This window comes from Nerophis ophidion, linkage group LG28 (genome assembly GCF_033978795.1).
Source record: "Nerophis ophidion isolate RoL-2023_Sa linkage group LG28, RoL_Noph_v1.0, whole genome shotgun sequence".
NCBI lineage: Eukaryota > Metazoa > Chordata > Actinopteri > Syngnathiformes > Syngnathidae > Nerophis > Nerophis ophidion.
In genome coordinates, this window is record NC_084638.1 from 21,667,799 (window position 1) to 21,695,793 (window position 27,995).

The window sequence follows — 27,995 nt, forward strand, 5'->3', positions numbered from 1 at the left end:
TCAAGCTGTAATGTGAAGCTGAGGAGGATAGAGCAAGAAATTGGGATGAAACTTCTGAAAATGTTTCTCATATGAATCAGTAAAAACACTGTTTATCTGTGAAGAAGACACATATTGTTTGGAGTGCAGACTAAATGAATGACCCACCCAGCACACAGATGCACTCCTGTGGGCTGATATGTCTCTAGCAGGTGGCGAAATGGACGGAAGGAACTTGCAAAGAGACAGTAGACACAGATCCCTCATTGACACTGTTTATTATTGTCATTGGATAGTATCTAAGATCCAAATAACAGGCGCTAAATACACTACTTTGTATTAGAAATGGCAACAGTGGAGGATGAATGTCACATAAAAGGGAGGATAGAGAAAAAGAAGGACTATGGTGTCAACACGGGCTACAAAGGCGGACATGCGCACATTTTCAGGACTTATGCAGATCCCAAATACAGATCGGCATGTACCAGAAGTTAAGAAAAGTCTATTTTGCATAGTATTGCAAAACAAAACGCCAGATAATATGTCTTACCCTATACACACTAGAGATGCGAAGATAGGCAATTATATCATCAGCAACCGCATCACCAAAGTCTTCATCCACCCGCCCTCCACCCGAACCAACATTTCATCAGAACCGCAACCGCCCGCTCGCTGAAATACATCAGAGGTCGGCCACCTATACCACTCACAGAGCCATTTAAACCCGTTTCACAGAGTAATGAAGACAATGGGAGCCGCTAACGTTCTCGCGAACATCCAATGGCGTTCATCCTGATGACAAGAATATGGGCGTGCTGTGAAACCATTACCTTTGACACCTTCAACAACATGTACAAAACCGATTCTTAGTCCGGCAACATGTTGTGTGCAGCTTCCGCAATCACACTTACAAGATTGAAAGGCATACTGGGTGATACAGAGTACACTGATGGTTGTGATACAAACAACTTTAACACTTACTAATATGCGCCACGCTGTGAAGCCACACCAAACAAGATTGACAAACACATTTCGGTAGAACATCCTCACAGTAACACGACATAAACGCAACATAACAAATACCCAGAATCCTTTGTATCCGTGATGTTTCCTGAACATATTTTACACCCCCGCGCTCCCACCCCGCCCACCTTACCGACGCACGGGGGGGGGGGATTTGCTGCTAGCGGGGTGTATAAAATAGTCAGGAAGTGTCATGGATACAAAGATTTCTGGGTATTTGTTGTGTTGCGTTTATGTTGTGTTTGTCAATCTCGTTTGGTGTGGCTTCACAGCGTGGCACATATTACTAAGAGTGTTAAAATTGTTTATATCACAACCATTAGTGTACTCTGTGTCACCCAGTATGCCTTGCAGTCGTGTGTGTGTTGCTGCGGAAGCGACACACTCATCATGTTGGTGGACTTACAAGCAGATTGTACATGTTGTAGAAGGCGACAAAGCCAATGGCTTCATAGCACACCCTAATACTCATTAACTGGGTGACTGCCGGCAGTCTTTCTAGAGAATATTAGCGTCTCCTATTGTCTTCTTCGCTTTGTGACACGGGTCTTAAATGGCTCTTTGAACGGTAAAGGATACCGATCCCAGAACCATGTATATCAAATATTTCCGGATGGTTCAACCGCCACCCGCCCGAATCTAATTAAAATAAATTTTTTTCGTCATGTCACCCGCCCCACCCCGTGGTTTATCCGCGGACTCCGCGGATGAGACCGAAAACCGCGCATCTCTAATACACACACCATAATAATACTCGCCTGTTGAAGCACAATACAATCCATCAAGCGCCGCGGCTACATAGCTTACGGAAGTCGTACTAAAACATTTTGATACACGAAAAATTCTAAAGTGTTGGATTATCATTGTTGGTGTTGCAGAGTGTTGAGGGTTACGAAAAATGAATCACATGAGCTCGTCTTGCAACTAAGTTTGCAACCATGTATTAAGTCAATTGAAAAAAACAAAGCATTTATTTGTAGTTTGTTGCTTGGATAATTGTTCAATGAGTAAATGAAGAGGACATTGTGGGGGGGGGGGGGGGGCAAAGTGCCTGTAAAGATGATACTGTAAATAAATATGTGCAATTCAACTACTGCTCATTATAATTGCAACTTACCAGAAGTATCTTCTGATCTAAATACATTTACAGTGACAGTGTTTCACTGTTAATAATCAAACACTTATGTGCTTTCTGCTTTTGTTACATAGTGCAATGTTGGTTCCTGTAACATTTGGTGAAGACCAAAAATACACTGTATTGCCAAAAGTATTTGGCCACCCGTCCAAATGCTCAGAATCGGGTGTCCTAATCGCTTGCCCGAGGTTACAGGTGTATAAAATCAAGCCCTTAGGCATGGAGACTTTTTCTACAAGCATTTGTGAAAGAATGGTATTTCCAGCGTGGAACTGTCATAGGATGCCACCTGTGAAACAAATCCAGTCGTGAAATGTCCTCGGTCCTAAATATGCCAAAGTCAACTCTTGGCTTTAATATAAGAAAAGTGAAGAGTTTGGGAACCACAGCAACTCAGCCACCAAGTGAGAGGGGTAGAGAGGGGTCAGCGGATGCTGAAGCTCAAAGTAAAAAGACTTTCTGCACAGTCAGTTGCTACAGAAGCTCCAGACTTCATGTGACCTTCCAATTAGCCCACGTACATGGAATGGGTTTCCATGGCCGTGCAGCTGCATCTCAGTTCTACATCACCAAGTGCAGATGCAGTGGTATAAAGCAGGTCCATAAAGACATGGATGACAAGAGTCTGGTGTGGAGGAACCTGACTGGCCTGCACAGAGTCCTGACCTGAACCAGATAGAATACCTTTGGGATGAATTAGAACGGGGACTGAGAGCCAGCCCTTCTCGACCAACATCAGTGGTCAAGAACCATCTGCTAAATATTACCATATTATCTCATCACACTTCCTTCTGACTTTATCCCTGCCCAGTGTACATGTCTAAGGTCAAACAAGCCCACCAAATAGCTGTCGAAGGAGTCGCAGATAACACAATGGCATTGTAGGTGGTTCAAAAAGGCTGAATTGAATATAGGCATTCGCTACTCCAAATGTTGTTGTTTTTTAAATACAAAAGACATGCAAAGTCATAATTTATAATCTCAACAATTTTCAGTCATACAAAAGCTAAATCTTCCACTTGAGACTCGGCTTTACTTGACCAATGGGACGGGGACACAAGTGGATGCTGATGTGTTTGAGAAACTGTTAAAAAGGGGCAACCTTACTAGAAATGTGTCTGCAGAAAGGTCAACAGGTGAGCTGAGGCCATGAGAGACACTGACTGCTGTTGAAATAATTCTAACATTTTATTTATTTATCTTTCAGTTGAACTTGGTCTAGTACAGTGGTTCTTAACCTGGGTTCGATCGAACCAAAGGGGTTTGGTGAGTCGGCTTCGCCGCAAAGGTCAAGACACACCCAACTCATTGTGTAAATAAAAACTTCTCCCTATATTATGGATACCCCCAAACAATGTTACCTCTAACTTTCAACCTGATTTGCAGATGTGTAATTTGTTGTGAGTTCATATATTGGTTTTGTTCTTCGAACAAGGGGATGTTCATGCACAGTTCATTTTATGCACCAATAAAAAAAAACATAACTTTGTCTTGAATTAGAAATTATTTATTTATTTATGTTTTTTTTACAAAAGAAGGGTTTGGTGAATGCGCATATGAAATTAGTGGGGTTCGGTACCTCAAGTAAAGTTAAGAACCACTGGTCTAGTACCACAGTGGTTCTCAACCTTTTTTCAGTGATGTACCCCCTGTGAATATGTTTTTGATTCAAGTACCCCCTAATCAGAGCAAAGCATTTTTGGTTGAAAAAAAAGAGATAAAGAAGTAAAATACATCACGATCCTATACTGATACTACTCTGAGTATAGACACCACCAATTTATGGATCACTCTGCCCTCCTCTTACTAGTCGTGTACTGACTCGGACAATGCTGACATACCAAAAGTTGTTGTTATATTATCCTCTCCTTAGACTTATTAATCGACTTGTTGATTTCCTGTTAATATCTGCTTACTTTCTGCTGCAAGGTGGTTCCATCTACACTTCCTAAACCTTACGAAACACTAATTTCTTGTTTAAAGCTATCTTTGCAGTTAGATTATCCATTAGCATGTCTGCTCCTAGTTTACTCTCGAGTGTTTAACATATTAAGCCTTGTCTGCTAGTAAAAATTATACTTGGTAACGATATTTAAGATACTAAGAAATGATACTTAAGATATTAAGAAATGGAGGTGATTAATAACTTAGGGGAGAGGCTCCACACTGTGTTTGGATGCATAATAAGCACCAACATATTCATGATCGTGCTTCAAACTAATTGGCCTTACTAATAGGGACGGCGTGGCGCAGTGGGAGAATGGCCGTGCACAACCCGAGGGTCCCTGGTTCAAATCCCACCTAGTACCAACCTCGTCACGTCCGTTGTGTCCTAAGCAAAACACTTCACCCTTGCTCCTGATGGGTGCTGGTTGGCGCCTTGCATGGCAGCTCCCTCCGTCAGTGTGTGAATGTGTTTGTGAATGGGTAAATGTGGAAGTAATGTCAAAGCGCTTTGAGTACCTTGAAGGTAGAAAAGCGCTATACAAGTACAACCCATTTATTTATTTATTTATCTATGTTATCAGTTTCTGATTTATTTAATTGTATAACAGTGCAAAATATTGCTCATTTGTAGTGGTCTTTCTTGAACTATTTGGAAAAAAAGATGTAAAATTAACTAAAAACTTGTTGAAAAATAAACAAGTGATTCAATTATAAATAAAGATTTCTACACATAGAAGTAATCATCAACTTAAAGTGCCCTCTTTGGGGATTGTAATAGAGATCTATCTGGATTCATGAACTTAATTCTAAACATTTCTTCACAAAAAAATAAATCTTTAACATCAATATTTATGGAACATGTCCACAAAAAATCTAGCTGTCAACAATGAATATTGCATTTTTGCATTTCTTTTCACAGTTTATGAACTTACATTCATATTTTGTGGAAGTGTTATTCAATAAATATATTTATAAAAGATTTCTGAATTGTTGCTATTTTTAGAATATTTAAAAAAAATCTCACGTACCCCTTGGTATACCTTCAAGTACCCCCAAGGGTACGCGTACCCCAATTTGAGATCCACTGTAGTACCGGATTCGAGACAGTATCACCGTTTCCAAAGTTATGATACTCCCGTATACTTAAGTAATGTCCGATCATTACCTTATAAAATTTGAAGTTCAGACTCATGTTCGGCAAGCTAATAATAATAATAACTGCTATAGCAGCCGCAACATTAATACGGCCAAAACGACGACTCTTGCTGACCTACTGCCATCGGTAATGGCACCATTCCCAAAGTATCTGGGCTCTATTGATAACCTCACCAACAACTTTAACGACGCCCTGCGCAAAACCATTGATAACATAGCACCGCTGAAGTTAAAAAGGGCTCCAAAAAGGCTGGTTTACAGAAGAAACTAAAGCTCATAAATGATCATGTAGAAAGCTGGAACGCAAATGGCGCACGACTATGGTGCACCATCAAGCATGGAGTGATAGTTTAATAACTTATAAATGCATGCTTACTTTAGCTAAAGCTAAATATTACTCAAATCTCATCCGCCTTAATAAAAACCACCCTAAATTTATTTTTAGTACGGTAGCATCGCTAACCCAACAAGGGACTCCTTCCAGTAGCTCCACCCACTCAGCTGATGACTTTATGAATTTCTTTAATAAGAAAATTGAAGTCATTAGAAAGGAGATTAAAGACAATGCGTCCCAGCTACAACTTGGTTCTATTAACACAGATACGACTGTATATATGGCGGATACTGCCATCCAAAATAGTTTGTCTCGTTTAAATGAAATAACATTAGAAGAATTGTTACAACGTGTAAATGGAATAAAACAAACAACATGTTTACTTGACCCACTTCCTGGGAAAATGATCAAGGAGCTCTTTGTATTATTAGGTCCATCAGTGTTAAATATTATAAACTTACCACTTTCCTCTGGCACTGTTCCCCTAGCATTCAAAAAAGCGATTATCCATCCTCTCTTTAAAAGACCTAACCTCGATTCTGACCTCATGGTAAACTACCGACCGGTGTCTCACCTTCCCTTTATTTCGAAAATCCTCGAAAAAGTTGTTGCAGAGCAGCTAAATGAACACTTAGCGTCTAACAATATATGTGAAACCTTTCAATCTGGTTTCAGGGCAAATCACTCTACGGAGACAGCCCTCGCAAAAATGACTAATGATCTATTGCTAACAATGGATTCTCATCTATGTTTCTGCTCTGATCTTAGCGCTGCTTTTGATACCGTCGATCATAATATTTTATTAGAGTGTATCAAAACACAAATTGGTATGTCAGACTTAGCCCTATCTTGGTTCAACTCTTATTTTACTGACGGATGCAGTGTGTCTCCCATAACAATGTGACCTCGGACTATGTTAGGGTAACGTCTGGAGTTCCCCAGGGTTCGGTCCTTGGCCCTGCACTCTTCAGCATCTACATGCTGCCGCTAGGTGACATCATACGCAAATACGGTGTTAGCTTTCACTGTTATGCTGATGACACCCAACTCTACATGCCCCTAAAGCTGACCAACACACCGGATTGTAGTCAGCTGGAGGCGTGTCTTAATGAAATTAAACAATGGATGTCCGCTAAATTTTTGCAACTCAACGCCCAAAAAACGGAAATGATGATTATCGGTCCTGCTAGACACCGACCTCTATTTAATAATACTTTAATAATAATAACTTTAACATTTGACAACCAAACAATTAAACAAGGCGACTTTTGACAAGAACAAGAAAGTTTGATCACATTACGCCTGTACTGGCTCACCTGCACTGGCTTCCTGTGCACTTAAGATGTGACTTTAAGGTTTTTCTACTTACGTATAAAATACTACACGGTCTAGCTCCATCCTATCTTGCCGATTGTATTGTACCATATGTCCCGGCAAGAAATCTGCGTTCAAAGGACTCCGGCTTATTAGTGATTCCCAGAAAATTTTGCGGCCTATAGAGCGTTTTCCACTCGGGCTCCAGTACTCAGAAATGCCCTCCCGGTAACAGTTCGAGATGCTACCTCAGTAGAAGCATTTAAGTCTCATCTTAAAACTAATTTGTATACCCTAGCCTTTAAACAGACCCCTTTTTAGACCAGTTGATCTGCCGTTTCATTTCTTTTTCTCCTCTGTCCCCCTCTCCCTTGTGGAGGGGGTCCGGTCTGGTGGCCATGGATGAAGTACTGGCTGTCCAGTGTCGGGACCCATGTTGGACCGCTCGTCCAGAGTCGGGACCCAGGATGGACCGCTCGCTTGTGTATCGGCTGGGGACATCTCTGCGCTGCTGATCCGTCTCCCCTTGGGATAGTTTCCTGCTGGCTCCACTTTGGACGGGACTCTCGCTACTATATTGGATCCACTTTGGATTGGACTCTCACGGTTATGTTAGATCCACTATGGATTGGAGTTTCACAATATCATGTTAGACAACATCCATTTGCTTTCGGTCTCCTAGAGGAGGGTGGCGGGTGGGGGTTGCCCACATATGCGGTCCTCTCCAAGGTTTCTCATAGTCATCATTGTCACCGACATCCCACTGGGTGTGAGTTTTCCTTGCCCTTATGTGGGCTCTACCGAGGATGTTGTTGTGGTTTGTGCAGCCCTTTGAGACACTGGTGATTTAGGGCTATATAAATAAACATTGGTTGATTGATTGATTGATTGATTGATTGATTGAGATATTCTAACCAGTGAACCACCAGAGACAGCTTAATTAACTTTGGACTCTGATTTGCGTACCACAGAAAGGAACAACAGGGTGCAACAGAGTGACACTGTACAGATAACTCCCAAAAATGTATGTCTTTAATATTGTAGAGACTTATCTATGAAACATTTCCTCATTGCCTCGCTTAAAATATGTTCTTACTGTAACATTTGAAAATTCAAATTGCGAATTACTATTAATGTAATATTTTCACTTACTCAGTGGCCTAGTGGTTAGAGTGTCCGCCCTGAGATCGGTAGGTTGTGAGTTCAAATCAAAGACTAAAAAAAATGGGACCCATTGCCTCCCTGCTTGGCACTCAGCATCAAGGGTTGAAATTGGGGGTTAAATCACCATAAATGATTCCCGGGCGCGGCACCGCTGCTGCCCACTGCTCCCCTCACTTCCCATGGGGTGATCAAGGGGATGGGTCAAATGCAGAGGAAAAATTTCACCACACCTAGTGTGTGTGTGACAATCATTGGTACTTTAACTTAACTTGACTTGGTTTAACACATGCCGCCCAGGACTTAAATATGTTATCAGACTTTGTTAGTTCAAAATTCATAGTGTTAAATAGCTTTGCTGACTAGGCTGATTTTGATTAAATGTAGCTTTGAACTACTGTAAACAATTGTCTCTGTTTTATATCTTGTAAACATGATCTCGAGTAAATGTGTCAAAACTGTTGAAATATTCTATTTTGGACGAATTCAGTGTACCTTTGTTCCCCTGTCTGAAATATTTCACTGCCGACCTTAATTACAGCAAAGAAGAAGATTAGATTAGATTAGATTAGATTGTACTTTATTTATTCCTTCAGGAGAATTCCTTCAGGCAAATTAAAATTTTCAGCACAGAAGAAGGCACTACCGGGAAACAACCCAATGAAGGATCGCTTTGTCACAGTTATTAGGTGACGAACCCCAAGATGCAGAGATGGTGGCAGGCATGGAGTGAGCAAACATGATTTTAATATAATTACTAAGACAAAACCAACAAAGGGTTCAAACCAAAAGCGCGCACGTGGGCGGATAAAAAACAAAAGGCCTTTAGCATAGAAGCTAACAAGAAACAACAAGGAACTTTAGCATGGAAGCAAGAGGATAACAAACAGAAAAACTATTACCTACATCTTGTAGCACGACAGGTAATAGCTGAAATGATGCCAGACACGACAGTTAGCAAACCCACAAGAGTGACATGAGGCAACGACAATACAAATGACAATACAATGATCCAGCAACTGACACAAGACAAATGAGGTACAAATAGGAGCCGGCTGATTGGCAACGGGTGTGGCCAAATGCCAATCAGCCGCAGCTGAAGGGGAACACAGCACTCAGGGAACAAGACAGGAAGCTGACAAAATAAGAGCACCAGACAGGAACTAAGGACAGGAAATATTAAACACAGGAAACGGACAAATGTAGAGGAAAAAACTAAAACATAGACAAACTGTCGGTGGCAAGCCTGACACGCTTCTCACTGTTAGTTTGTGCTAACACTAGCGATGACTATACATGAAGCCATTGCTCAAATCTCTCCATCTATCCATCTATATACATATAAATATATATTTACACACACATTTTTAACTCCTAGAGTAGTGTCACCTATTTTAAGTGTTGAAAAAGTTAGTGTTAATTAAACTCTATTAGGTGTTAAAAAATGCACTGAAGTTTATTTTCACACTGTACAACAGTGTTATAAAAAACAACACATAATGGGTGTTCCATTTAAAGGGGAACATTATCACCAGACCTATGTAAGCGTCAATATATACCTTGATGATGCAGAAAAAAGACCATATATTTTTTTAACCGATTTCCGAAGTCTAAATGGGTGAATTTGGGCGAATTAAACACCTTTCTGTTCATCGCTCTTTTTGCGATGACGTCAGAACGTGACGTCTCCGAGGTAATACAGCCGCCATTTTCATTTTCAACACATTGCAAACATTGGGTCTCAGCTCTGTAATTTTCCGTTTTTTCGACTATTTTTTGGAATTTTGGAGACATCATGCCTCGTCGGTGTGTTGTCGGAGGGTGTAACAACACTAACAGGGAGGGATTCAAGTTGCACCACTGGCCCGAAGATGCAAAAGTGTCCTCCGCCAGACCCCCATTGAGTGTGCTGGAGTGTTTCCACATTTTACCGGCGATGACAGACATGGCACAGAGATGTATGGATAACCTGCAGATGCATTTGCAACGATTAAGTAAACGAAATCACAAATGTGAGTTTTGTTGATGTTGACTTATGTGGTTATCAGACATATTTGGTCGCGGCGTGACTGCCAGCTAATCGATGCTAACATGCTATGCTAATCGATGCTAACATGCTATTTACCGGCGGTGCTAAAGCAGACATGGCACAGAGATGTATGGATAACCTGCAGATGCATTTGCAACTATATTACGTTTCCTTCCACCCACATTTAATGCAAAAAAAAAAACACTTACCAATCAAAGGATTTAAGTTCCTCCAGTGTCACGAGATGCGAAAGTCCTGATCGTTTGGTCCGCACATTTTACCAGCGATGCTAACGCAGCTATTCAACCATGCTATGGCTATGAATAGCGTCAATAGCTATTCGCTCAATAGCTTCAGTTTCTTTTTCAATACTTTCATACTGCAACCATCCGTTTCAATACATGCGTAATCTGTTAAATTGTTTAAGCCGCTGAAATCTGGGTCTGAATACGAGCTAATGTCGCTATATCTTGCTGTGGTATTCGCCATTGTTTGTTTACATTGGCAGCACTGTGTGACGTCACAAAGAAATGGATAGTCGCATCGCAAATAGCGAAACTCAAGCACTTTACAGATTTTTTTAGGGATATTCCGGGACCGGTAAAATTTTGAAAAAAACTTCAAAAAATACAACAAGCCACTGGGAACTGATTTATATTGTTTTTAACCCTTTTGGAATTGTGATAATGTTCCCCTTTAACTATTCTGGGTGTTTTTACCAGCACTAACATTAGTGTTAACCCTTAACACTTTCAAAAGTGTTGATTTAACACAATCTGGTGTGGACCTAATAGAACACAAAAAAACTGTTGAAAACAGCTCCCTAGGTGTTGATTTAACACGGTCGAATTTGCCGTGTAGATTTTTGAGCGCCGTGTGTAACGTTCTATATTTTTAATGGAACATATACAATGTTGGTGTTGTCTACTTGAGTCGTATTATAGTCTCCACATATATATTATGTGTGACTGCCATCATATTGCAGTCCACACGTATCTCTTATGTGTGACTGCCAACTGTTCACACTTATCATTTCACTATGTACTAAATAAAATTGATTTGAGGTCGGTAAGCACAACCAGAATTATTCTGTACATTAGGCGCACCGGGTCATAAGGCGTACTGTCAAGTTTTGAGAAAATGTAAGTATTTTAAGTGCGCCTCATAGTCCCAAAAATATGGTAATTGGTTTTAATCAGCCCATAAATCATCCAACAGCTAAACGTGATATTGTTGAATAGACAATGTGTCAGTTATTTTTTACTTATGACAGTCCAGATATGTTGACACACACTTTCAGGAAAATGATTGTCTGTCCATTGTCTTGAATTGAATTGATTAACGAATTGATTAACGAATTGATTAACAAATTAATTAACAAAGTTTCAATCTATCAATCAATCGACCAATTGAAAGCATGATCCCCTTCTTATCACAACCATCTGTGCGTAACTTTGCCAGTTTTCAGCCGTGCTCCTTATAAGCGCACAGTTTTAGTCTGGATGAATCACATGGCGATTATATTGCAAGAAGATAGTGAAAAAGAAGAAGCTTATCGACGACGGGATCCACATGGACTATACTGGCGAATGTGCGCAAATTTTCAGGACTTATGCAGATCCCAAATACACATCAGCAGGTACCAGAAGGTAATAAAAGTTGGTTTGGCATAATATTGTGAAACAAAACGCCAGATAACATGTCTGCAAATGGGTGCCATTTTGCGGTCCTTATACACACACCATAGTAATACTTGTATATCTGACTACATTAGCCGTAATAGGTTGACAATCCATCAAGCGGTGCGGCTTCAAAGTCATACTAAAACATTTTGACAGATTTTTGAGCACTGTGTGTAATGCTCGTTATTCTCAATAGAACATTTAATGTTTTGGTGTTGTTTACTGACGTCATATTGCAGTCTACACATACCTCTTATGTGTGACTGCCATCTACTGGTCACAATTATCATTACACCGTGTACCGAATAAAAATATTTCGAGGTCAGTAAGCACAACCAGAATTATTCGGTACATTAAGTGCACTGTTGATTTTGGAGAAAATTAAAGGATTTTAAGTGCGCCTTATAGTCCGAAAAACACGGTACATTAACTACATCACTATCACACGAGGCCTCAATGTAAACAAGTTTGACACCTCTGGTTTAAGTCATTTCCACTTTATGCAAAATCAAATTCCCCACTATTATTATTTTTGACAGTCAGGGTGTGCATATAAAGTTTGATTGTGTGTTTTGTTCTCAAACCGTCTCGAATAAAAGCGTAATCTCACCTGTAAAACATCCTCTCTTTATCCAGTTGTTTTATGGACATCTGCTTTGAGAAACAAAGACACATTAATTACAGCCAGAAGCAACTTTGACTAAAAACAGACTTTTGACACGTGTGCACACACCAGTTGTTTGAGTGTGTTGCTACGGAGCTCTTCATCCGGGATCCAAGCCACTTGTCTGGAAGTAAGATGAGCCAGAATGCCTGCAGGAAAGTACCGGACCCCCATCCCTATCTGGGGATCCTGCAAGAGCCCCGGGATGTGCTCTGAAAGATCCTCCTCCATCAGCTCTGCTTGCAACTGTTCCACCTCTGCTATGTTGTTGGGCAACAAAGCCAGACATTTTTGCTGCGTTTAGATCAGAAATGTGTCAAAAAAAAGTTATAAATCACATTACAAGACATTGAACCCACAAGCGAGCCAAGAACCTTCTGCTGAATAGGGAACTCGTTGTGGTTGGACTGCAAAACAAACACAGAGACTGAAACATTTCATTCATGCATTACCGCTTATCCTGTTCTGGGTCGGAGGTGAGCTGGAGCATAGATATCTTAGGTGACTCGAGGTGAGAGGAAAATAATCATTAATTTAGAATTTAATGGCAGCAACACATTGCAAAAAAGTTGGCACTGAAGCATTTTTACCACTGTGTTACATGGCCTTTCCTTTTAACAACACTCATTAAACGTTTGGGAACTGAGGAGACCCATTTTGAAGCTTTTCTGGCGGAATTCTTTCCCATTCTTGCTTGATGTGCAGCTTAAGTTGTTCAACAGTCCAGGGTCTCCGTTGTGGTATTTTAGGCTTCATACTGCGCCACACATTTTAAATGGGAGACAGGTCTGGACTACAGGCAGGCCGTACTCTTTTACGATGAAAACACGCTGTTGTAACATGTGGCTTGGCATCGTCTTGCTGAAATAAGCAGGGGCGTCCATGATAACGTTGCTTGGACGGCAATATATGTTGCTCCAAAACCTGTACGTACCTTTTAGCATTAATGGTGCCTTCACAGATGTGTAAGTTACCCATGCCTTGGGCAATTATACATCCCCATACCATCACAGATGCTGGCTTTTGAACTTTGCGCCTATAACAGTCCGGATGGTTCTTTTCTTCTTTGTTCCGGAGGACAAGACGTCCACAGTTTCCAAAAACAATTTGAAATGTGGACTCGTTAGACCACAGAACACTTTTCCACTTTGCCTCAGTCCATCTTAGATGAGCTCGGGCCCAGCAAAGCCGGCAGCGTCTCTGGGTGTTGTTGATAAATGACTTTGGCTTTGCACAGTAGAGTGTTAACTTGCACTTAAAGATATAGCGACAAGCTAGTTACTGACACTGGTTTTCTGAAGTGTTCCTGAGCTCATGTGATGATCTCGCTTTTTGATGCCTCAGGGATCGAAGGGCCGTAATATTATCACTTACGGTACGTGCAGTGATTTCTCCAGATTCTTTGAACCTTTTGATGATATTACGGACCAAAGATGGTGAAATCCCTAAATTACTTGCAATAGCTCGTTGAGAAATGTTATTTTCAATCTGTTGGACAATTTGCTCATGCATTTTTTCACAAAGTGGTGACCCTCGCCTCATCCTTGTTTGTGACTAACTGAGCATTTCATGGAAGCTGCTTTTATACCCAACCATGGCACCCACTTGTTCCCGATTAGCCTGTTTAATAAGTGTTTGATGAGCATTCCTCATCTTTCTCAGTCTTTTTTGTTACTTGTGCCAGCTTTTTTGTAACATGTTGCAGGCATCAAATTCCAAATGCGCTAATATTTGCAAAAAATAACAAAGTTTTCCAGTTCGAACGTTAAGTATCTTCTCTTTGCAGTCTATTCAAATGAATAAGTTGAAATTGGTTTGCAAATCATTGTATTCTGTTTTTATTTACCATTTACACAACACGCCAACTTCACTGGTTTTGGGGTTTCTATAGATATTGGAGGATACTGGAATTTCGTTGGGGGTCTCAATATCTCCAAAACCTATTTGCACAGCTCCAAATCGCTCCACAAGATGAAGTTACGCGCCACTGCAGGCATCTCGTCAGTCGGGGTCCATGAAACTTTCAACGTTAAACTTCAGCGTGACGTCCGCCACTCAGAACAATGAGAACATGGTCCCTCTGGCTGCTGTTAGAAAAAACACAAGACAAGACAAGCCCCCGCAATGCTTCTGCCGGGTGAATGATGACATCACAATATAACATCTGAAGCAGGGAGTGAAGTCGGACCGCTTCCACACGGACCGAAATAGAGATTGAGTAAGGTGAGAAGGACGAGTGCGTGTGACGACAGAGTGAATGACTCCATGCAGTCGGTGACGGAAAAAAGAGCAGGTGAGGGAATCAGAGAACTGTGTACACTGCTGCATACGTGAGGTGGAGACAGGAAAAAGCACCTTCATGACATCCTCCTCGCCAAGCGTTGCCATTTCAGCTGCAGGTGAAAATTATAAAGAGATCTGGTCATATTTCATAACATCATGCTTTTATCCTACAGGGGCATTTGACAATTTAAAGGCCTACTGAAATGAGATTTTCTTATTTAAACGGGGATAGCAGGTCCATTCTATGTGTCATACTTGATCATTTCGCGATATTGCCATATTTTTGCTGAAAGGATTTAGTAGAGAACATCCACGATAAAGTTCGCAACTTTTAGTCGCTAATAAAAAAGCCTTGCCTTTAACGGAAGTAGCAGACGATGTGCGCGTGACGTCACCGGTGTGAGGGCTCCTCACATCCTCACATTGTTTATAATGTGAGCCTCCAGCAGCAAGAGCTATTCGGACCGAGAAAGTGACAATTTCCCCATTAATTTGAGCGAGGATGAAAGATTCGTGGATGAGGAAATTTAGAGTGACGGACTAGAAAAAATTAAAATAAAAAATAAGTAAAAAAAAAAAAAAGGCGATTGCATTGGGAGCGATTCAATAATAATAATAATAATGGATTAGATTTATATTGCGCTTTTTTATTGTTATATACTCAAAGCGCTCACAGAGAAGTGGGAACCCATCATTCATTCACGCCTTTTGGTGGCAAGCTACATCTGTAGCCACAGCTGCCCTGGGGTAGACTGACGGAAGCGTGGCTGCCAGTTTGCGCCTACGGCCCCTCTGACCACCACCAATCATTCATTCATCATTCATTCACCAGTGTGAGCGGCACCGGGGGCAAGGGTGAAATGTCCTGCCCAAGGACACAACGGCAGTGCTTTGGATGTTAATAGGTGGGAATCGAACCTGCAACCCTCAGGTTTCTGGCACGGCCGCTCTATCCACTGCGCCATGCCGCCCCTTTAGATGTTTTTACACACATTTACGAGGATACTTCTGAGAAATCCTTTATCTTTCTATTGTGTTGCTAGTGTTTTAGTGAGTTAAATAGTACCTGATAGTTGTGGGGCGTGTCCACGGGTGTGTTGACGCCAGTCTCTGAGGGAAGTCACGGCCGCTGCAGCACGACATAAGCTCCGCTGATCTCTGGTGAGAGGCAACTTATTTCCACAATTTTCTCACCGAAACCTGCCGGTCGACATGTAGTCGGGATCTATGTTTGCTTGACCGCTCTGATCCATAGTAAAGCTTCACCTCCGGGAATTTTAAACAAGGAATCACTGTGTGTTTATGTGGCTAAAGGCTAAAAGCTTCCCACCTCCACCTTTCTACTTTGACTTCTCCATTATTAATTGAACATATTGCAAAAGATTCAGCAACACAGATGTCCAGAATACTGTGTAATTATGCGATGAAAAGAGACGACTTTTAGCTGTGTGTGGTGCTGGGCTAATATGTCCCCTCCAACCAATAACCTCACAAACACGCGTCATCATTCAGCGACGTTTTCAAAAGGAAATGTATAACTAAAACCGGCCGTATTGGCATGTGTTGCAATGTTAATATTTCACCTTACAAATTTAACCTCCAGACTGCGTGGTCGGTAGTAGTGGGTTTCAGTAGGCTTTTAACAGGGATAAAATGAAAGCCTGGAGCTAATCCAAGCAGGTGGGAACGAAAACCAACAGGTGCACAAGTTTGCACTCTCCTGCACGATACACGACCATGGCTATAGCAGGATGGCGATGACAGCGACCCCCCATCCTCCTCCTGCGGATCACCGGCGTGGCCGCTAAATACCTGCGCCGTGATCGAAGCGTGCGCGAAGGACTAGCAAAAACACTGCAAGAATGTGCAGGCAATCTGGGAGAGACATTTCCTGCAGCCTGGAGAAACTATTTCTGTTGGCAGAGGGCTGATTATCTCAGATAAAATGGAAGTAAACTGACACGTCAGAGGGGACATCCTGAAAGATGACGTTTCTGAAGAGTGCCAGCGGACCAATTCCAATTCCCAATGCTTTGGACTCTGCGGCTTCAACTAAACCCCAAACCAGTGAAGTTGGCACGTGGTGTAATTCGTAAATAAAAAACAGAATACAATGATTCGCAAATCCTTTTCAACGTATATTCAATTGAACTGCAAAGACAAGATATTTAATTTTCGAACTGAGAAACATTCTTTTTTTTTTTTTTTGCAAATAATTAACTTAGAATTTAATGGCAGCAACACATTGCAAAAAAGTTGGCACAGGGGCATTTTTACCACATTTTAACAACACTCAGTGAACGTTTGGGAACTGAGGAGACCAATTTTTGAAGCTCTAATGGTGGAATTCTTTCCCATTCTTGCTTGATGTACAGCTCAAGTTGTTTAACAGTCCGGGATTTCCGTTGTTGTATTTTAGGCTTCATAATGCACCACACATTTTTGATGGGAGACAGGTCTGGACTACAGGCAGGCCAGTCTAGTACCGGCACTCTTTTACGATGAAGCCACGCCGTTGTAACACGTGCAGAATGTGTCTTGGCATTGTCTTGCTGAAATAAGCAGGGGCGTCCATGAAAAAGACGTTGCTTGGATGGCAACATATGTTGCTCCAAAACCGGTATGTACCTTTTAGCATTACACAGATGTGTAAGTTACCCATGCCTTGGGCACTAACACACCCCCATACCATCACAGGTGCTGACTTTTGAACTTTGCACCAAGAACAATCCGGACTCGTCAGACCACAGAGCACTTTTACACTTTGCATCAGTCCATCTTAGATGAGCTCGGACCCAGCAAAGCCGGCGGCATTCCCGGTGTTGTTGATGAATGGTTTTCGCTTTGCATAGGTAAATTTTAACTTGCACTTACAGATGTAGCGATAAACTGTAGATAGATAGTACTTTATTTATAGTACATTTATTTGTAGTTACTGACAGTGGTTTTCTGAAGTGTTCCTGAGCCCATGTGGAGATACCCTTTACACGCTGATGTCGCTTTTTGATGCAGTGCCGCCTGAGGGATCAAAGATCGATAATATCACCGCTTACGTGCAGTAAATTCTCGAGATTCTCTGAACCTTTTGATGATATTACGGACCTTAGATGGTGAAATCTCTAAATTCCTTGCAATAGTTTATTGACAAATGTTGTTTTGAAACTTTTCGACAATTTGTTAACAAAGTGGTGACCCTCGCCCCATCCTTGTTTGTGAATGACTGAGCATTTCATGGAAGCTGATTTTATACCCAATCATGGCGCCCACCATTTCCCAATTAGCCTGCTCACCTGTGGTATGTTCCAAATAAGTGTTTGATGAGCATTCCTCAACTTTCTCAGTCTGTTTTAAAACATATTGCAGGCATCAAATTCCAAATTAGCAAAAATAACGTTTTCCAGTTCAAACGATAAGTATCTTGTCTTTGCAGTCTATTCACTTGTCCGTCAGCGGCTTCCACTTGTCCGTCAGTCATCAGCCAGAACTCATAACAATCAAAATAAAGCCCAATAGAAGACAGCAAGACCTGAACAGAACCAATTCAATAGCTGGGTCACATGACGGTAGCTTGAGCGTAGCATTAAAACAAGTGATAGTGAGTATAGCGTTTGAGAAGGAAAAACCATATTACTGCTCTGTTCTTTGGTGTTAGAGGGGAACATTATCACAATTTCAAAAGGGTTAAAAACAATATAAATCAGTTCCCAGTGGCTTGTGGTATTTTTTGAAGTTTTTTTCAAAATTTTGCCGGTCCCCGAATATCCCTTAAAAAAGCTTTTAAGTGATTGATTTTCGCTATTTGCGATATGACTATCCATTTCCTTGTGACGTCATACAGTTCTGCCAATGTAAACAAACAATGGGGAATACCACAGCAAGATATAATGACATTAGGTCGGATTCAGACTCGGATTTCAGCGGCTTAAGCCATTCAACGGATTACGCATGTATTGAAACGGATGGTTGGAGTATGAAAGTATTGAAAAAGAAACTGAAGCTATTGAGCGAATAGCTATTGACGCTATTCATAGCCATAGCATGGCCGAATAGCTGCGTTAGCATCGCCGGTAAAATGTGCGGACCAAACAATCAGGACTTTTGCATCTCTTGACACTGGAGCAACTTAAATCCGTCGATTGGTAAGTGTTTTTTTCGCATTAAATGTGGGTGGAAGGAAACGTAATATAGTTGCAAATGCATCTGCAGGTTATCCATACATCTCTGTGCCATGTCTGCTTTAGCACCGCCGGTAAATAGCATGTTAGCATCGATTAGCATAGCTTGTTAGCATCGATTAGCTGGCAGTCAACATCAACAAAACTCACCTTTGTGATTTCGTTGACTTTATTGTTGCAAATGCATCTGCAAGTTATCCATACATCTCTGTGCCATGTCTGCTTTAGCACCGCCGGTAAATAGCATGTTAGCATCGATTAGCGTAGCATGTTAGCATCGATTAGCTGGCAGTCACGCCGCAACCAAATATGTCTGATTAGCACATAAGTCAACAACATCAACAAAACTCACCTTTGTGATTTCGTTGACTTTATTGTTGCAAATGCATCTGCAGGTTATCCATACATCTCTGTACCATGTCTGTCATCGCCGGTAAAATGTGGAGACACTCTGGCACATTCAATGGGGGTCTGGCGGCAGACACTTTCGCATCTTCGGGCCAGTGGTGCAACTTGAATCCCTCCCTGTTAGTGTTGTTACACCCTCCGACAACACACCGACGAGGCATGGTGTCTCCAAAGTTCCAAAAAATAGTCGAAAAAACGGAAAATAACAGAGCTGAGACCCGGTGTTTGTAATGTTTTGAAAATGAAAATGGCGGCTGTATTACCTCGGAGACGTCACGTTCTGACGTCATCACCACATGAGAGATAAACAGAAAGGTGTTTAATTCGCCAAAATTCACCCATTTAGAGTTCGGAAATCGGTTAAAAAAATATATGGTCTTTTTTCTGCACCATCAAGGTATATATTGACGCTTACATGGGTCTGGTGATAATGTTCCCCTTTAATGCTTTTTAATGCCACTGAAGTCCTTAAATTCCGTAAAATCTATGTATTGACTTTTAATGACCCGCAAAAAACCCCTGATTTAAGCTGTTTCCCCTTCAAAAAGATGACTCATACATGAGGCACGTTCACTCGTAGAGCTCCGAATAGGAAGAGTGGAGCAAAACAGGACTGCATCAACTTCAGCATTTTTAGTTGTGGTTTGTGAGAGTCGGTGGTAAAATGGTAGAGATGGAAGAGGGCCTCTTGGGTGAAACGCTCTCTGTCCCCCGTACTTTCTCAGGGCCTCACACAACTGCTTCTCATTAGCCTTTCCAGTTACCTACACATGTGCAGCACAGCAGCATTGTCAGTGAAACAGGAAATGCAGTGAGCGCATTCAGTAAACGTCCAGTGAGTGGGAAGATAATGTGTCTTTGTCATAGACCGGTATTAGGACAGATTACTGAGTTCCAAACAGACCACAGCTGAGAAACACATATTTTTCGGCAGCCCTCTAGGGGGCGCTTGCGGCCCAACAATTAAGAAACACTTCTCTGTTCTATGGCTAAAAAGGAGAGGCCTTAAAGGGGTGCCTTGAGGTACACATAAGTTACGTAACTCAGAAATGTGCACCCCAGTGTAAAATATCAAGGCGAGGATCTGCCAATGTGCTCACATGTGTAGCTTGGGAAGCAGCGCCTGTGTCTGCCTCACTTCTCATCTGCTGCATTGTTTTGATCAGGAAACATGGAATTTCCGCGATTTTGACCATGAAAATTATCAAAATATACAGGAACTTGTCATGCCTGTAAATCAGGTTTATGTTTGGTCATGTTTTGTTTTGTTTTTGGACTTTTGCTTCACGTTTTGCATTTCCTGGTTTTGTTTGTTTCCATGCTAACCCATTAGTTTCCACCTGGTCCCCTTAGTCACGCCCTGATCCTCAGCCTCTCACACCTGTTTCTAATTACCACAGCAGTATTTAAGTCATTTGTTTTCCTTTCCTCGGCCTGGCTACTTTACATACTGGACTGTGTTGAACCCTCATGATCACGCACCTACCTTTCCTTGCCGGACCCTCATGCTTTGCCACGCTGTTTATTGTTTGACCACGCCACGTAAGACTTCTTTGTATATATGCCTCAGTGCTAGTTTTTGGTTTGCCTTGTGCCTTTTATAGTATCTTCTGTTTGTTTGTAGATAGTCCTGCCTTTGTGCTGTTTTTGTTTAAACTTTTTAGTATAGATATTTATCCGCCACCGAGCGCAACCTTTGTTTTGCCTGTTTTGTATTATAGTGTATAAATAAAACATTTACTTACATTCACGTCTCGCCCGTGCGAATCATCCTTTGCATAGAAGAAGCAAATTAAATCCATGTCACAGTCCTGACAGAACCACACCAAAATCAAATAGAAAGCATTAACCAAAAGAGAAATATTAAAACTTATTTTATCGTATTACTTCGTTTTGGAACATCTGACGGTTAAGCCACCTGGTGGCAAGGTAGGCACTGCTTCACTTGCCCCCCCTGACAGCACGTCACTGGTTGTAATTGCCGATGCGTTTTAATAGATTTTTAAATGAGCCAGAAAATAACCCGTTTTGTATACTGTTGATGTGATCCGATGCCCGGTAGTGCTTAAATGTGTTTCTGTATAGTTTTTCTCCAGCAATGGTCATGTGGTGACATCAATTATGGTATTTTGAGAGGTAATCATTGAAGTCGGATATCACTGAAGGCCTAGGTGGGAAACGCACGGCCCGCCACTGGTTTACAATGGTCCAAGTTCCTCTTTACAACAGGGTGGTTTTAGGACTTTGCTGCAAAAATGTTTGCCTACCAAGCTTCAAAGGCCTACTGAAACCCACTACTACCGACCACGCAGTCTGATAGTTTATATATCAATGGAGATATATAACATTGCAACACATGCCAATACGGCCTTTTTGGTTTACTAAATTGCAATTTTAAATTTCCCGCGAAGTGTCGTGTTGAAAACGTCGCGGTATGATGACGCGTATGATGACGTGTGCGTTTGACATCTCGGGTTGTAGCGGACATTATTTTCCAGCCCGATCCAAGCTATAAGTAGTCTGCTTTAATCGCATAATTACACAATATTTTGGACATCTGCATTGCTGAATCTTTTGCAATTTTTTCAATTAATAATGGAGAAGTCAAAGTAGAAAGATGGAGGTGGGAAGCTTTTAGCCTTTAGCCACACAAACACAGCCTGTGTTTCCTTGTTTAAAATTCCCGAAGGTGAAGCTTTACTATGGAACAGAGCCGTCACGCGAACATGGATCCCAACCACATGTCAACAGGCAGTTTTCGGATAGAAAATTGTGGTAATAAGTCGTCTCTTAACGGAGACATCAGCGGAGCTTTTGTCCTGCTGCAGCTGCGTGACTTCCCTCAGAGACACTGGCGGTCAACACACCCGTGGGCACACCCCTCTGACTTTCAGGTACTATTTAATCTCACTAAAACACTAGCAACACAATAGGCGGATAAGGGATTTTCCAGTATTATCCTAGTAAATGTGTCTAATAACTTCTGAATCGCTCCCACTGCAATCGCCTTTTTCTTTTTTTTTTGTACTTTTTTTTTTCTAGTCCTTCACTCTAAATTTTTCTCATCCACGAATCTTTCATCCTCACTCTAATTAATGGGGAAATTGTCACTTTCTCGGTCCAAACAGCTCTTGCTGCTGGAGGCTATGATTATAAACAAAGTGAGGATGTGAGGAGCCTTACAACCGGTGACGTCACGCACACATCGTCTGCTACTTCCGGTAAAGGCAAGGCTTTTTTATTAGCGACCAATGTTCTCGATGTTCTCTACTAAATCCTTTCAGCAAAAATATGGCAATATCGCGAAATTATCAAGTATGACACATAGAATGGACCTGCTTTCCCCGTTTAAATAAGAAAATCTCCTTTCAGTAGGGCTTTAAACTGAAGTCAGGTCCATTCTAGGGCTGGATTTGGTCCCCGGACCTTTAGTTGAAAATCCCTGCTCTAGACTGCAAATCCTTACCTTAAGGGTTTTCTTTGCAGAAAAGGCACCACGGGAGCTAATTTCAGTTGTAAGCCGAGCCAAGAAGACAAAATCCTTCCTGGCCTTCATAAATGCACTGATAGCTCCCTTGTTTAGTCTTCTGACACATCTAAAGAAATCAGGGAGGGAAGAACCTGGGGACGAGCTCATAGTAGGCGCAGACCTCCCACGTCTCCATCATCCATCATCTATTAACCCTTTGGTTAAGAGATCTTCTGAAACGTCCAAATGCCAACAGCAACTTGCGGGCGGCATGTCTAACAGCCGAAGTCGATGGGCAATCAAAGATCAGAGAGTGTTCCTGCACTGAGAGAGCACTGTGAGCTCTGAGACGACACAGCAGGAGAGGTCTAGGCTCTACAGGCGTGAGAGAATCCAAACATTTTCCGAAACAGCATCCGTCAAGTCAGTGCTCGAGAGGTTGAGCGCACGCAGGCCTTCAGGGCATTAAAAACCAACACCCTCCTCGAGATAGGCCCAGTCCAGATGTAATCCCGGTCAGGGACAACTTCTGCAGGCTGGATCTGCAGATAGGACGCCAGTTTTAAGATGATTTGAGCCCCGATGATGTTTCCAACAACCCAGAAGGCATCCAGTTCCTGAAGACGGTAAGGGCAGATTGCCAGTCGAAAAGCTTCTGCAGACACCGGAGAACAGCGGATGGAGACTCAGTGTACCTCGATAAGTGAATGTCCTCCAGCGCCATGAAATCCTATCCAATAAATTCAAATGTAAAGACTATAGAGTCAGCACATACCAGATTATAAGACTACTCTTTTTAAAGAACTGTTTTGGGAAGAAAAAAACGGATATGTTTTTGGCAGAACGTCAGTAAGTACAAATATTTCTCAGCGACTCGACGTTGTTTGATGATTCAGCTCACTTTGATCACCATTACAGTAGTATTTCAAATTTAAGAGTGTTTCGAGATGAAAGCTTTCTCTCAACTCATTTCAGTTTCAAGAATCCCCGCCATTAGTTGGTGCAGCAAATGTTACAGTGAACCCTGTAAGATCCGACCAACACATCGGGCCTTACTCGCTAGCGTTAGCTTAAAAGCCTACTGAAATGACATTCTTATTTAAACGGGGATGGCAGGTCCATTCTATGTGTCATACTTGATCATTTCTCGATATTGCCGTATTTTTGCTGAAAGGATTTAGTAGAGAACATCCACGATAAAGTTCGCAACTTTCGGTGCTAAGACAAATACCCTGCCTCTACCGGAAGTCGCAGACGATGACGTCGCATGTTGATGGCTCTTCACATATTAACATGGTTTATAATGGGAGCCTGCAACAAAAAGTGCTATTCGGACTGAGAAAAACGACAATTTCCCCATTAATTTGAGCGAAGATGAAAGATTTGTGTTTGAAAATATTGATAGCGACGGACTAGAAAAAAAAAAAATAGCGTTTGCTTTGGGACGGATTCCGATGTTTTTAGACACATTTACTAGGTTAATTTTGGGAAATCCCTTATCTTTCTATTGTTTTGCTAGTGTTTTAGTGAGTTAAATAGTACCTGATAGTCGGAAGGGTGTCTCCACGGGTGTGTTGACACCAATGTCTCAGGGGAGTCGACGGCAGATATGGACGGCACAAGCTCAGCTTTTCTCGGGTAAGAAGCGACTTTTCAACCACAATTTTCTCACCGAGACCTGCTGGTTGACATTCAGTCGTGTTTCATGTTGGCTTGACCGCGCTCTGATCCATAGTAAATTTTCACCTCCATGAATTTTAAACAAGGAAGTTTGTATGGCTAAAGGCTAAATTTTCCCAACTCCATCTTGCTACTTTGACTTCTCCAATATTAATTGAACAAATTGCAAAAGATTCAGCAACACAGTTCTCCAAAATACTGTGTAATTATGCCGTTAAAGCAGACGACATTTAGCTGTGTGTGTGCGTAGCGCTCATACTTCCTAAAAACCCGTGACGTCTTGCGTACACGTCATCATTACACAACGTTTTCAAGACAAAACTCCCGGGAAATTTAAAATTGCAATTTAGTAAACTAAAAAGGCCGTATTGGCATGTGTTGCGATGTTAATATTTCATCATTGATATATAAACTATCAGACTGCGTGGTGGGTAGTAATCGGTTTCAGTAGGCCTTGAAAGCTAGAAATCGACATGACTTAGTTTTTTCAACTATTGGAATGAAGAAAGTGAGTGTGTAGGACAGAAGTAGATAATAGTCATTGAATTCACAATTTGTACCACTTGTCCTTATCGGGGAGGAGAAGCGGTAGAAAGTGGATGAATGGATGGAATTCACGATTGAGTTTGAAAAAAACAACATTTAAGTATTTAAGCAATTAGAACTTATCACTGCTAGTCTGCACCATACTGAAGCAAGAGGAGTCTAATGCAAGCCAAGAATGTTAAAATAATATATTAACAGCAAACATTAATCCATGAAAATATGGAGAAACTGCTGATGGTATGTTTGACAGGGAAGCAACTGGAAGAAGATTCAGGAGAAGTCCACTCTCCAAAGTAAAAACTGTACATTCGTATTATATTACTTCGTAAAGATAATGTTGTTGTTCGTAGTACATTCTATCATATTGTTTTTATACAACATATCTTATCAAAAACATAGTTTTTATTTTTAAAAAGCATGTTACATGTTAAAATGGTGCTGTTTTGGAGGCCAAACACCGATTGAAATTATTGTTTTATTAATTTTAACGGGAGACTGTCAGCAACTCGAACGGCTGCGGTAGTTGTGACTCCAAGATGCAGGAAACAGGAGAACGACATGCAGGTAAGAGTCCTTGATATACTCAAAATAGGTGGAGCAGTCATAAAAGGTCCCTCACGTGATTAATCCTCGAGACGTGACAAACAGGCGAGGCAGGCACAAATAGCAGCCTGATTGGAAACTGCAACCAGGTGTGCCAGGCTGCCAATCAGGCACAGGTGAGGCCGAAACTAAAGTCTTAAAAATAAATTAATATATAAATAATAATAATGATATATATATATATATATATATATATATATATATATATATATATATTTTTTTTTTTTTTTTTTTTTTTTTTGCCCTGTCCAGCTTTTCAGGCAAATCATACATATAGTTGATGTAGATGCCCATATTGGCTGTTCAGATTTACTTTACAAATAAAGCCTTATTTGCATTTGACTTTATTAAATATATTTATATTATCATTTGGTGCTAAACTAAAGTCTTAACAAGCTGCTATTGCCATTCAGCATACGGAGCGGGAAAAAAAAATGCTTCTTCGCGCGACGAAGCCGGCCTATTTCACCATCATGCACAATAATGACAAGTTTGAATCGATACTGATAACCGATCATTTCCAGGCTTTAAAAACCGATAACCAATAATAATAACTGATTTTAGAGTGTACCGGACTATAAGCTGTAGATATATATGTTGTGAAATTAGGTATTTACACAGAAAAAATATGTAAATGTTTATTTTCAAACCCTAAATGTTTCCGAACAGTGTCTGTAACACGGCAGTAAAACGGCTAATCAAACAGAAGTCATCGTCATGGACCCACTAGCTGCGGAAGCTATGTAGCTCTCCAATCAGCTAAACAGACTACAGTGAGGTTTTGATGAACTTACTGAAGAATTCCTAAACCGAAACAATACAAAAAGAATACCATTGTAAGGTAACTTTACGAACAAATAGACAGTTAATGCTAACGACGCAAGCTTCGTTATATTACGATAGCATGTACAAATATGCATAAAAACACTCCTACAGACCTCACACATGGGACGCGTTAGTAAGTAATAATTGTTTTAGTTATACAGTAAAACTTACAAACATTGCTTGGAGTAATGAATGATGAATCCATACGAGTAAAAACGCTATGGATGCCAAAAAAACAGAACGGCACTTCTACTTCCGTTTGAGAGCTCGGTCTAAACAGAAGGGCACTGCAGCACCTGCAGAATCAGAATAGTTTTGTTTTTGTTTTTTATTGCCATTGTTTGAGAACGGGTTCACAAACTAGGAATTTTTCTTGGTGGAATCGTGCAACATAGAAGACATATAAGACAGAATAGGTAATAAGATGAGCTGTAAGTGAGCTATCAGATCTTGTTCTTGTTCATGTGCCTGATAGCCGAGGGGAAAAAAACTGTTCAGGTGGCGGGAGGTGTGGGTCTGGATGGACCGTAGTGTCCTGCCTGAGGGGAGATGGGAGAATAGTTTGTGTCCAGGGTGAGAAGAGTCAGCTGTGATCCAACCCGAGGGATGGGAGCTTGCAGCCAATCACCTTCTCAGCAGCACGTACGATCAGCCACAGTCCTGGACTGTGGCGCCGGGGAACCACACGGTGATGGAGGAGGTGAGGATCGACTCGATGATGGCTGAATCAAACTGCACCAGCATCTCGGTCGGCACCTTAAGTTTCCTCAGTTGCCGCAGGAAGTACATCCTTTGCTGGGCCTTCTTGATGAGGGAGCTGATGGTCGGCTCCCACTTGAGGTCTTTGGTGATGGTGATGCCCAAGAAACGGAAGGAGTCCACAATGGAGACAGGGGTTGGAGAGTCAATCAGGGTGAGGGGGGATGGTGGGGCTGTGACTTTCCTGAAGTCCATGATCATCTCCACTGTTTTCTGGGCGTTCAGCTCCAGGTTGTTGAGGCTGCACCAGGACGCCAGCCACTTCACCTCTCTCCTGAAGGCGGACTCACCGCCATCTGACATGAGCCTGATGAGGGCAGTGTCATCCGCAAACTTCAGCAGCTTTGCCGACTGGTGACTGGAGGTGCAGCAGTATTTGAAATTGAAATTAACTTCAGAGGAAACAACTGCAGTGAGCGAACTCGTCCAAAAGATGATGTACAAACAATAACAAACCTATCCAGTGTTTTTGCTTGTTTTTGTTTTTATAACTTTTTCCACTATGGCCATCAGCGAAGAAAAATCCACAAGTTAGCCGCACCATTTAATAAGCCGCAGGGTTCGAAGTTTAAGAAAAAACTAGAGGCCTTTTGTCCAGAATGCGAACACCGGCTCATTTATCTGTACATTCTTTTTTATTATTATCTGAAATATCAAAGGTATAGTTCTATTGTGGATTTATCAAATAGTTCAGGTGTAAACACGATTATTGCTTTTTTATTTTCACCTTTATTGTAGTTGTATGTTATCATCAGTGCTTTCAAATTATTATTATTTTTTCAATCAGTCAATCAATGTTTATTTATATAGCCCTAAATCACAAA

General features: G+C 41.4%; 1 pseudogene; it reads right to left on the minus strand.

Moving 5' to 3' along the window:
• Positions 1–27,474, minus strand: LOC133544933 (protein zyg-11 homolog; annotated as a pseudogene).
• Between the last annotated feature and the right edge of the window lie 521 nt (positions 27,475–27,995).